The following is a 10,111-nucleotide window of genomic DNA, read 5'->3' as shown; positions in this document are numbered from 1 at the left end:
AAATGCGAATTATTATCACGAGCGTTGATAATCAATCCCCATAATCAATTAAACGCATAAGCAGCTGCAAACTATTCACACTCGGTTGGGCCATCATCACCCACCTTCACACACGGACTGGGGAGCCCTTTTCAGTCCTGGCAGGAGACCAACACGTGAGTCCCGAGAAAGTGCCGGGCGATGCGCGCTCTATCCCACGGCTGAGGTACGGTCAGTACTGGAATCTCCCCCTTCCTTTATACTAAATTTAGTGTTGCGTGCGGCCAGGGGGTAAGCTGGCCAGGCTCACCCCTTCCCCCCAGGCAATATTTTATCAAATTTTGTCCAAGTGATGCTGTTTGCAATAATATAAGATAGGCGTCCTTGCGCCAGATGTCCTTAATTGCGCCATGCCTCCCTACCCCCCTAAAGGCAATATAGGGTGCTGTACCCTCCCCTGTCTCCCGAAACCAAGATAAGCATCCTGCATGCCGATCTAAGGGCCCAGATTAGCATCCTGGCTTCTTTTTATGAGTTATTTATGGTGAAATAGGTTTTTTTACAGGGGATCGGTAAATAACATCTTCGTGCAGTTTAGTAACATTCGGGGTGAATCATGGACGATTGATCTGAATTTCAGGATGATCAGTCCACACACGATCAGAATTAATCCACAATTACAACTTCCCAGAATATTATAGTAAAAGGATTAATTCCATGCCACTTGGGTGACGTAATCGTCCGTGAATTCATCCTAATGCAACATTTCAGGGACTCCCCATGCCTGCATTCCCACTTTCCTTTCCTTCCTACTTATGCTGCCATAACCTTACATACTGCACTCACCTAACTGTTTGCACTGCCTCTAGTCTCACCTACATTGGCTAGTTGTGCAGTTTATCTCCCCTACCCCTCCCTGCCTGGAGACCCCAAATTATCAAAGTGTCCTGCCTACCCTGCTGCTAGCGACATCTCCACTACCTTTGGTGTCTCTCCGACCTGCTCGGCCTTCTGCCTGTGACGTCTCTCCTTCATGCCCTGCTGCTGTACCACTGTTCGTCCTGCCATCAGAAGCAGCACCAGCATCTGCCTGCCATCACCTGCCTGCCCCTCGCTTTGAGACTCAAATCACAAAATTTGGACTGTGTGAATTTAGATTTTGCCATCTTGCTCTTTTGATTTCCTCTGCCGGCCCCTGGAGGATGGGCTCCCCCTTTGAGTCTGGTTACTGTCAAGGTTTCTTCCTTCCTTCCTAGGGAGTTTTTCCGTTCCACTGTCGCCTCTGGCTTGCTCACTAGGGGTTTTGGGCAGGGATAATGAAAAGTGCTTTGAGACAAAGTAATGTTGTGAAAATGTGCTATACAAATAACACTGAATTGAACTGAATTGTTGTCAACACAGAAGTTGATACAGCCTGTGGCACAGTCCATGAGCCCATCAATGTCCTCACCATGTGGCTTACAGAAAGCCTCCCAGTTTTTTTCTTTCAAAGCAACCCTGCAGAGCTGCACTGGTGTCACCTGACATTACCATTCATCAGGTCAATCATCCTCCTCTTTCTGGTGTGACAGTCCACATACTGAAAGAGGGTTGGGTATGTGCTGTGCAAGGTCACATGCTTGAAATTCCCTGATATCAAAATGACGGTGTTGGGATGACTTGTCTGCAGTCACACAAATGACATTACATGCCATTGGTGCTTTCACCTCCTCCTTGGATTGCCACCTTATCGTGGTGGAGGGGTTTGCGTGCCTCCGTGAACCTGGGGGCTATGTTGTCCGGGGCAATAGCCCCTGGTAGGGTCTCCCAAGGCAAAAAGGTCCCAGGGGAGGGGCCAGACAAAGAGCAATCCAAAAGAACCCCATGAACAAGTTTAATAGCAAAGTCCCGTTTCCCTCGCCCAGACTAGGGTCACCAGGGCCCCACCCTGGAGCCAGGCCTAAGGGAGGGGCCCGTTGGCGAGCACCTGGTGGCCAGGCCTTGGCCCGTGGGGCCCGGCCGGGCATAGCCCGAAAGAGGCACGCGGAACTGTCCCCAGATGGGCCCACCACCCGCAGGGGGAATGTCAGGGGTTCGGTGCTTTGTGGATCGGGTGGCGGCCAAGGGAGGCCCTGGCGGTCTGATCCCCGGCTGACAAAACTGGCTTTCGGGACATGGAATGTCACCTCTCTGGTGGGGAAGGAGCCTGAGCTTGTGCGTGAGGTTGAGAGGTATCGACTAGATATAGTCTGGCTCACCTCAACACATGGCTTGGGTTCTGGAACCAATCTCCTGGAGAGGGGCTGGACGCTCTTTTACTCTGGAGTTGCGGCGGGTGAGCGACGCCGGGCTGGGATGGGGCTATTGGTGGCCCCACAGCTCGGTGCATTAACAACGGAGTTTACCCCGGTGAACGAGAGGGCTGTCTCTCTGCGCCTTCGGGTCGGGGATAGGTCTCTGACTGTCATCTGCGCTTATGCGTCGAATGTCAGTTCGGAGTATCCGGCTTTCTTGGATTCCCTTAGCGGTATGCAATTTGGCGTGCCGCGGGGGGATTTCATCGTTTTGCTGGGGCACTTCAACGCTCACGTGGGCAATGACAGTGTGACCTGGAAGGGGGTGATTGGGAGGAACGGCCTCCCTGATCTGAACCCGAGTGGTGTTCTGTTATTGGACTTCTGTGCAATGCATGGTTTGTCCATAACGAACACCATGTTTGAGCATAAGGGTGTCCATAAGTGGACATGGTACGAACATGCCCGGGGCTACAGGTCGATGATCGATTTTATAATCGTATCATCTGATCTGCGGCCTTCCGTCTTGGACACTCGGGTAAAGAGAGGGGCAGAGCTGTCAACTGATCACCGTCTGGTGATGAGTTGGCTCAGCTGGCAGGGGAGGAAGCCGGTCAGACCTGGTAGACCCAAGCGCATAGTGAGGGTGTGCTGGGAATGTCTGGCAGAGGCTCCTGTTCGCTGGAGCTTTAACTCGTGCCTCCGGCAGAATTCCAACTGCATGCCGGGGGAGGTTGGGGACATTGAGTCTGAATGGACCATGTTCCGGACCACCATTATGGAAGCGGCCGTACGGAGCTGTGGCTGCAGGGTGGTCGGTGCCAGTCGTGGCGGTAACCCCCGTACCCGATGGTGGACACCAGAGGTGAGGGGGGCCGTGAAGCTGAAGAAGGAGGCTTACCGGGAATTATTAGCCCGGGGGTCTCCGGAGGCAGCTGACGGGTAACGGCGGGCCAGGCGGAACGCAGCTCGGGCGGTCACAGATGCAAAAACCCGGGCGTGGGAGGAGTTCGGTGAGGCCAAGGAAAGTGACTTTCGGTCGGCCCCAGAAAGGTTCGGAGTATCAGGAGGGGGAAGCAGCTCCTGGTTCCTACTATTTATAGTGGGGGGGGGGGGGGGGGGGGGCTGTTGACCTCACCTGGGGACATCACCCGGAGGTGGAAGGAGTACTTTGAGGACCTCCTCAACCCTGCCTCAAATACATCTACGCACACTGCCTTTGAGACATCTGAGGGCACAGAGCCCGAGGGTGCTGGGGGGGGCTTGCACATCACTGGGGCTGAGGTGGCCAGGGTGGTTAAAGAGCTCCGTGGTGGCCGGGCCCCGGGGGTGGACGAGATCCGCCCAGAGTACCTGAAGGCTCTGGATGTTGTGGGGCTGTCGTGGCTGACACGCCTTCTCAACAGTGCGTGGAGGTCAGGGACGGTGCCGCTGGATTGGCAGACCGGGGTGGTGGTCCCCTTATTTAAGAAAGGGGACCGGAGGGTGTGTTCCAACTACAGGGGGATCACACTTCTCAGCCTCCCTGGGAAAGTCTATTCCGGGGTACTGGAGAGGAGGGTGAGATCGATAGTCGAATCTCGGATTCAGGAGGAACAATGCGGTTTTCGTCCTGGCCGTGGAACACTGGACCAGCTTTATACCCTTGCAAGGGTACTGGAGGGGGCCTGGGAGTTTGCCTATCCAGTCTACATGTGTTTTGTGGATTTGGAAAAGGCTTATGACTGGGTTCCCCGAGGTGCTCTGTGGGGGGTGCTTCGAGAGTATGGGGTCCGGGGTCCGCTGTTGTGGGCGATCCGGTCCCTGTACGAACGGAGCAGAAGCTTGGTCCGCATTGCCGGCAATAAGTCGGACATGTTCCCGGTGCGTGTTGGGCTCCGCCAGGGCTGCCCTTTGTCATCAGTCCTGTTTATAATATTTATGGACAGGATTTCTAGGCGCAGCCAGGGTGTCGAGGGTGTCCAGTTTGGTGACCTCAGGATTGCCTCGCTGCATTTTGCTTTTTGTCGTCCTGTTCGCTTCATCTGCTGGGGATCTCCAGCATGCACTGGGGCGGTTCGCAGCCGAGTGCGAAGCGGCAGGGATGAGGATTAGAACCTCCAAGTCCGAGACCATGGTTCTCAGCCGGAAACGGGTGGTTTGCCCTCTTCTGGTTGGGGAAGACGTACTGCCTCAAGTGGAGGAGTTTAAGTATCTCAGGGTCTTGTTCACGAGTGAGGGTAGGCGAGATCGGGAGCTGGATAGACGAATCGGAGCGGCGTCTACAGTTCTACAGGCGCTTAACCGGTCCGTCGTGGCTAAGAAAGAACTGAGCCAAAAAGCCAAGCTCTCGATCTATTGGTCCATCTTTGTCCCTACCCTCACCTATGGTCATGAGCTACGGGTAATGACCGAAAGAACAAGATCGCGAATACAAGCGGCCGAAATGAGGTTTCTCCGCAGGGTGTCTGGGCTCTCCCTTAGGGATAGGGTGAGAAGTTCAGATATCCGGGAGTGCCTCAGAGTAGAACCGCTGCTTCTTCACGTCGAAAGGAGCCAGTTGAGGTGGTTTGGACATCTGGTGCGGATGCCTCCTGGGCGGCTACCCGGAGAGGTTTTCCGTGCATGTCCTACAGGGAGGAGGCCCCTGGGGCAGACCCAGGGACAAGTGGCAGATGATGGATGGATGGATGGATGGATGGTGCTTTCACAGAGGGTGGAACATAAAGAGCAACAACGACAATGCTGCATAAAAATTCTCTGGAAATATAATATGGACATTGCTCAATATCCAGGGTGCAGACACTTTCCTTGATTACATATGTGGCTGGGGTGACACCACGCCTTTTGCCACTTTTGGAGCAGAGTGATTTCTGTCCACCCATACAAACTGAAAGCCACATGCATCCACAGAGAAGTTGGGAATAAGCTTCTGTGGCCATGACTCAGTGAAGCACATTACACTCAATAAACTGCCTTCTACTCCTCATCAGTGTCCCAAGCTTGTCTGTTATGTTATCAAGCAATCTCACATTGCCCATGATAACCAAAGGGAGATTTGGCTTGTATCTTCTCATTTTCTTTGTCTCGCTACCCCTGGGTCTCTACATCATCTGCTGGAGCACCCTTCTTCTCTGTGTAAGAGAAGCATGGCAGCCTGAAGCCATAGAACATAAGAACATAAGAAATGTACAAACAAGAGGAGGCCATTCGGCTCATCAAGCTCGTTTGGGGAGAACTTAACTAATAGCTCAGAGTTGTTAAAATCTTATCTAGCTCTATTTAAAGGAACCCAGGGTTTTACCTTGAGCTACACTAGCAGGAAGACTATTCCATACTCTAACTACACGCTGTGTAAAGAAGTGCTTCCTCAAATTCGTTTTAAAATGTTCTCCCGCTAGTTTCCACTTATGGCCACGAGTTCTAGTATTTAAACTAATATTGAAATTGAAAAACAGATTCAGCTCAGCTAACCTCTCATCATAAGACATTCCTCTAAGACCAGGAATCATGCTCGTAGCCCTCCGTTGCACGTTTTCTAAGGCAGCAATATCCTTCTTAAGGTATGGTGACCAAACTTGCACACAATATTCTAGGTGGGGTCTTACCAAGGAATTATATAATCATAGCATCACCTCCCTTGACTTAAACTCCACACACCTGGAGATGTAACCCAACATTCTATTGGCCTTTTTATTGCTTCCCCACACTGATGAGAATGAGACATGGAAGCATCAACATACACACCAAGGGATTTCTCGTAATCAGCTACCTTTATTTCAGTGTAACCCATAAAATACCTGTACTTTATATTTCTGCTCCCTGCATGGATTACCTTCCATTTATCTATGTTAAATTTCATCTGCCATGTATCAGCTCAGTCGCTAATTAAATCCAGATCCCATTGTATACTCTCTGCTGCTAGATCAGTATCTGTTACACCACCCACCTTCGTGTCGCCTGCAAATTTAACCAGTTTACTGTATGTATTGGTGTCAATATCATTAATGTAAATTATACTTGCTACTTCCTGTCAGTTAACCAGTTTTCGATCCAAGCTGCTACAGTTACTAAAATCCCGGCAGCTTTGAGCTTAAGCAAGAGTTATTTGTGATTGACAACATTAAAGGCCTTCTGGAAATCTAAGTAGATCACATCGTAGGCCTTTTTGTGATCAATTTCTCTTGTAGCTTCCTCAAAGAACTGAAGTAAATTTGTTAAACAGGATCTACCTCTCCTAAATCCATGTTGGCTGTCCCTCAGAATGTTATTTGCATCCAGGTAATCTACCATTTTCACTTGGATTATAGCTTCCATTATTTTTCCAGTAATGCTAGTTAAACTGATTAGTCTATAGTTTGCTGGATTACTTCTATCCCCTTTTTTGAAAATGGACGTTATATTAGTATGCTTCAAATCTGAAGGTACCATACCCGCAGATAACGATTTCTGGAATATTAAAGTTAAAGGTTGGCTAATAATATCCCTCATCTCTTTTAAAACTATAGGTAAGATGCCATCAGGGCCCTGCGATTTATTTATTTTGAGCTTAGCTAGGCTTAGTACCACATCAGCCTCAGTTATACATTTCATTTTCAATTATAAGGCCCTTACTATGCTGCAAATGAGTGATTTCAGCTTTTAGAGCTCTTTTGGAGTTAAAATATTGGAAGAAACTTTTATTGTCCTCCTTAGCCTCCAATGCAATTTTTCTTTCTACATTCCTCTTGGAGAGTCTAATGCTATTTTTAACTCAACCTGTAGACTTAGATACTCCTTAAAATTAACTGCACCTTCATAATGCCTTTATAATGCATTTGTGGAACATTCACTGTACCTACATAGTGCATTCAAAATGCATTCATATAATATTCATAAGCAGCATGTAAGTATATCATAACATTCATCAGATCATAAAGAACTTCAAGGAAAGAGGTTTTTCCTTGTTGTGAAGAAAGTCCAGCAAGCGCCAGAATGTCTATTAAAGTTGATTCAGCTGTGGGATTGGAGCAGCACCAGTGCAGAGCTTGCTCAGGAATGACAGCAGGCAGGTGTGAGTGCATCTGCACGCACAGTGAGGTGAAGGATTTTGGAGGATGGCCTGGTGTCAAAAAGGGCAGCAAAGAAGCCACTTCTCTCTGAGAAAAACATCAGGGACAGAATGATATTCTGCAAAAGGTACAGGGATTGGACTGCTGAGGACTGGGGTAAAGTCATTTTCTGTGATGAAACCGCTTTCTGGTTGTTTGGGGCATCCGGAAAAAAAGATTGTCCGGAGAAGAAAAGGTGAGCACTACTGTCAGTCCTGTGTCATGCCAACAGTAAAGCATCCTGAGACCATTCATGAGTGGGTTTGCTTCTCAGCCAAGGGAGTGGGCTCACTCACAATTTTGCCAAAGTACATAGCCATGAATAAAGAATGGCACCAAAACATCCTCCGAGAGCAACTTCCCCAAACCAACCAAGAACAGTTTGGTGATGAACAATGCCTTTTCCAGCATGATGGAGCACCGTGCCATAAGGCAAAAGTGATAACTAAGTGGCTCGGGGAACAAAACATCGACATTTTGGGTCCATGGCCAGGAAACTCCCCAGACCTAAATCCCATTGAGAACTTGTGGTCTGTCCTCAAAAGGTGAGTGGAAAAATAAAAACCCACAAATTCGGACAAACTTCAAGCGTTGGTTATGTAAGAATGGGCTGCCATCAGTCAGGATTTGGCAGTAAACTTTGTGAAAACCAATACTTGTGTCATTCTCAAAACTTTTGGCCATGCCTGACGGCCTTCCTCATTACCACTATGAATACATGGTTATGTCTTTTGGGTTAGCCACCTTATCTGGTCTCAGTGAGCACAAGAGGCTGGTCATCTCAGCACCAACTCTGGCTCATCTGAATCCCAGTACGCCCATTATGATGGAGGTGGGTGCTTCAGAGGTGAGAGTGAGGGCAGTTTCCAGGCCAGCCTTTCAGTAATGATATGCAGGGCAACTGTCTGAGCAATGTTGCTGGGCAAATGCCAACCAGCTGAGACAAGGAGCAAGTTGTCACGTCTCGGCAGGCAGGTGAGCAGGGAAGCAGACGAGAGCAGCCAGGAAGTCCGGTAAAGGGGTTTTATTGCACGAACGACGAACAGGCACGGACATCCACGGACAATACAATGACGGATCTGGGGTAACGTACTCAGACGCGGACTAAATACAGAAGACAAGCTAGACATAACAGGACTCAGGTGATCACAATCAGGGCTGAACACGAGGTAACGAGGTGGGCGTGGCACACATCAGGAGCGGACGGAGCGGATCATGACAGAACCCCCCCCCAAAGGCGCGCACACCGGGCGCGCCCGAGAGGAGGCGACGGACGGGACGAGACCGGGGAACAGGACCTGGAAGACAAAAGCAAAAACATCAACGAGACACTGGAAACAGGACAGAGACACAGAACAGGAACAAGGACCAACAGAAAGACAGGACCTGACAAAGAACAGGAAACGCAGACAGGCAGACAGAGAAAGGAGACACAGAGGGGACAGAAAACGGAGGAACAGGACGAGGAGTGAACACAGGAGACACTGAGGGACGAGGAGCAAAAACCGGAGGGACAAAGGGACCAGGAGGGAACGGAGGAGACACAGAGGGACGAGGAGCAAAAACAGGCGGGACGGAGGGAAAGGGAGGAGGAACCAGGGGAGCCCGAAGGAACCCAGGCGGGCGACGGGCAGCGGCCGGAAGGGCCGCAGGCGAGAGGGAGGAGGGAGCAGGAGGGGACCACCCAGGGGCCAAGGGAACGGGACGAGGGAGTGACGGAGGGGACACGGAGGGAGCAGGAGGGAACACCAGTGCAGGCAGGCAGGAGGGGGAAGCCGCGGCAGGCGGAGGCGCAGCCGGAGCCGGCGAAGGCGCCGTCCGACGCCAAGCCGGAGCAGGGGGGCCCGGAGGCGGCCGACACGGAGCCAGAGGCGGGACCGAGGACCGGCACCGAGGAACCAGGGGGGGACCCGGAGGCGACCGCCGACCCCGAGCCGGAGGACCCGCAGGCAGCCACCGAGCCACAGCCAGGGGCCGAACGGGCGAGCCAGGGGGCAGGGCGGGCGGGACCCGGGCCCGACGCCTGTGTCCCCGTCCCTTACGGGACACCGAAAGGCGGGGTCCTGGGGGGCGTCGGCTTTGCCGGGGTAAGGGTGAGGGAGTCAAGGCCTCTAAAGAGGCAACAGGCGGGGCAGTCAGAGCCGTGGGCGTGGCCGCAGGCGGGGCAGTCAGAGCCGCGGGCAGGACAGCCGGAGCGGCGGCCTCAGGCGGGGCCGCGGGCAGGACAGGAACGGCGGCCTCAGGCGGGGCCACGGATAGGACAGGAACGGCGGCCGGCTGGACAGGCGAGCAGGGCTGGGCTGGCTGGACAGGCGAGACAAGCAGGTCAGGCGAGACGGGCTCGGGCGTGCGGCCAGCAGGAGGTGCCGCAGGTAGAGCAGGCACCTCAGGCGTGCGGCCCGCAGGGGGCGCCTCAGCGAGCGCCGCCAGCACGCGGGCAGCAGGGGGCGCAACCGTGGCAACCTCAGGAGGGTCAGGCGCCGGCAGGACCGGCGAGACAGGCAGGACAGGAGCCGGCGATACAGGCAGTTCAGGTGCCGGCAGGACAGGCGAGACAGGCAGTTCAGGAGCCGGCAGGACAGGCAAAACAGGAGGGAGCGCCTCTGCAGGCACCTTGGGCGCCTCAGTCCCTTGGCCAGCAGGGGACGCCTCGGCGGGCGCCTTGGGCGTTCGACCAGCAGAGGGCGCCGCAACGGGCGCCGCCGTCACGCGGCCAGCAGGGGACGCCGCCCTCACGCGGCCAGTAGGGGGCGCCACATCGGGCGCGGGAGTCGCAGGGGGCGCCTCAGC

This window comes from Paramormyrops kingsleyae, chromosome 25 (assembly GCF_048594095.1).
Source record: "Paramormyrops kingsleyae isolate MSU_618 chromosome 25, PKINGS_0.4, whole genome shotgun sequence".
Taxonomy (NCBI): Eukaryota; Metazoa; Chordata; class Actinopteri; order Osteoglossiformes; family Mormyridae; genus Paramormyrops; species Paramormyrops kingsleyae.
The sequence above is the reverse complement of the archived record's forward strand: the minus strand, read 5'-3'. Positions refer to the sequence as shown.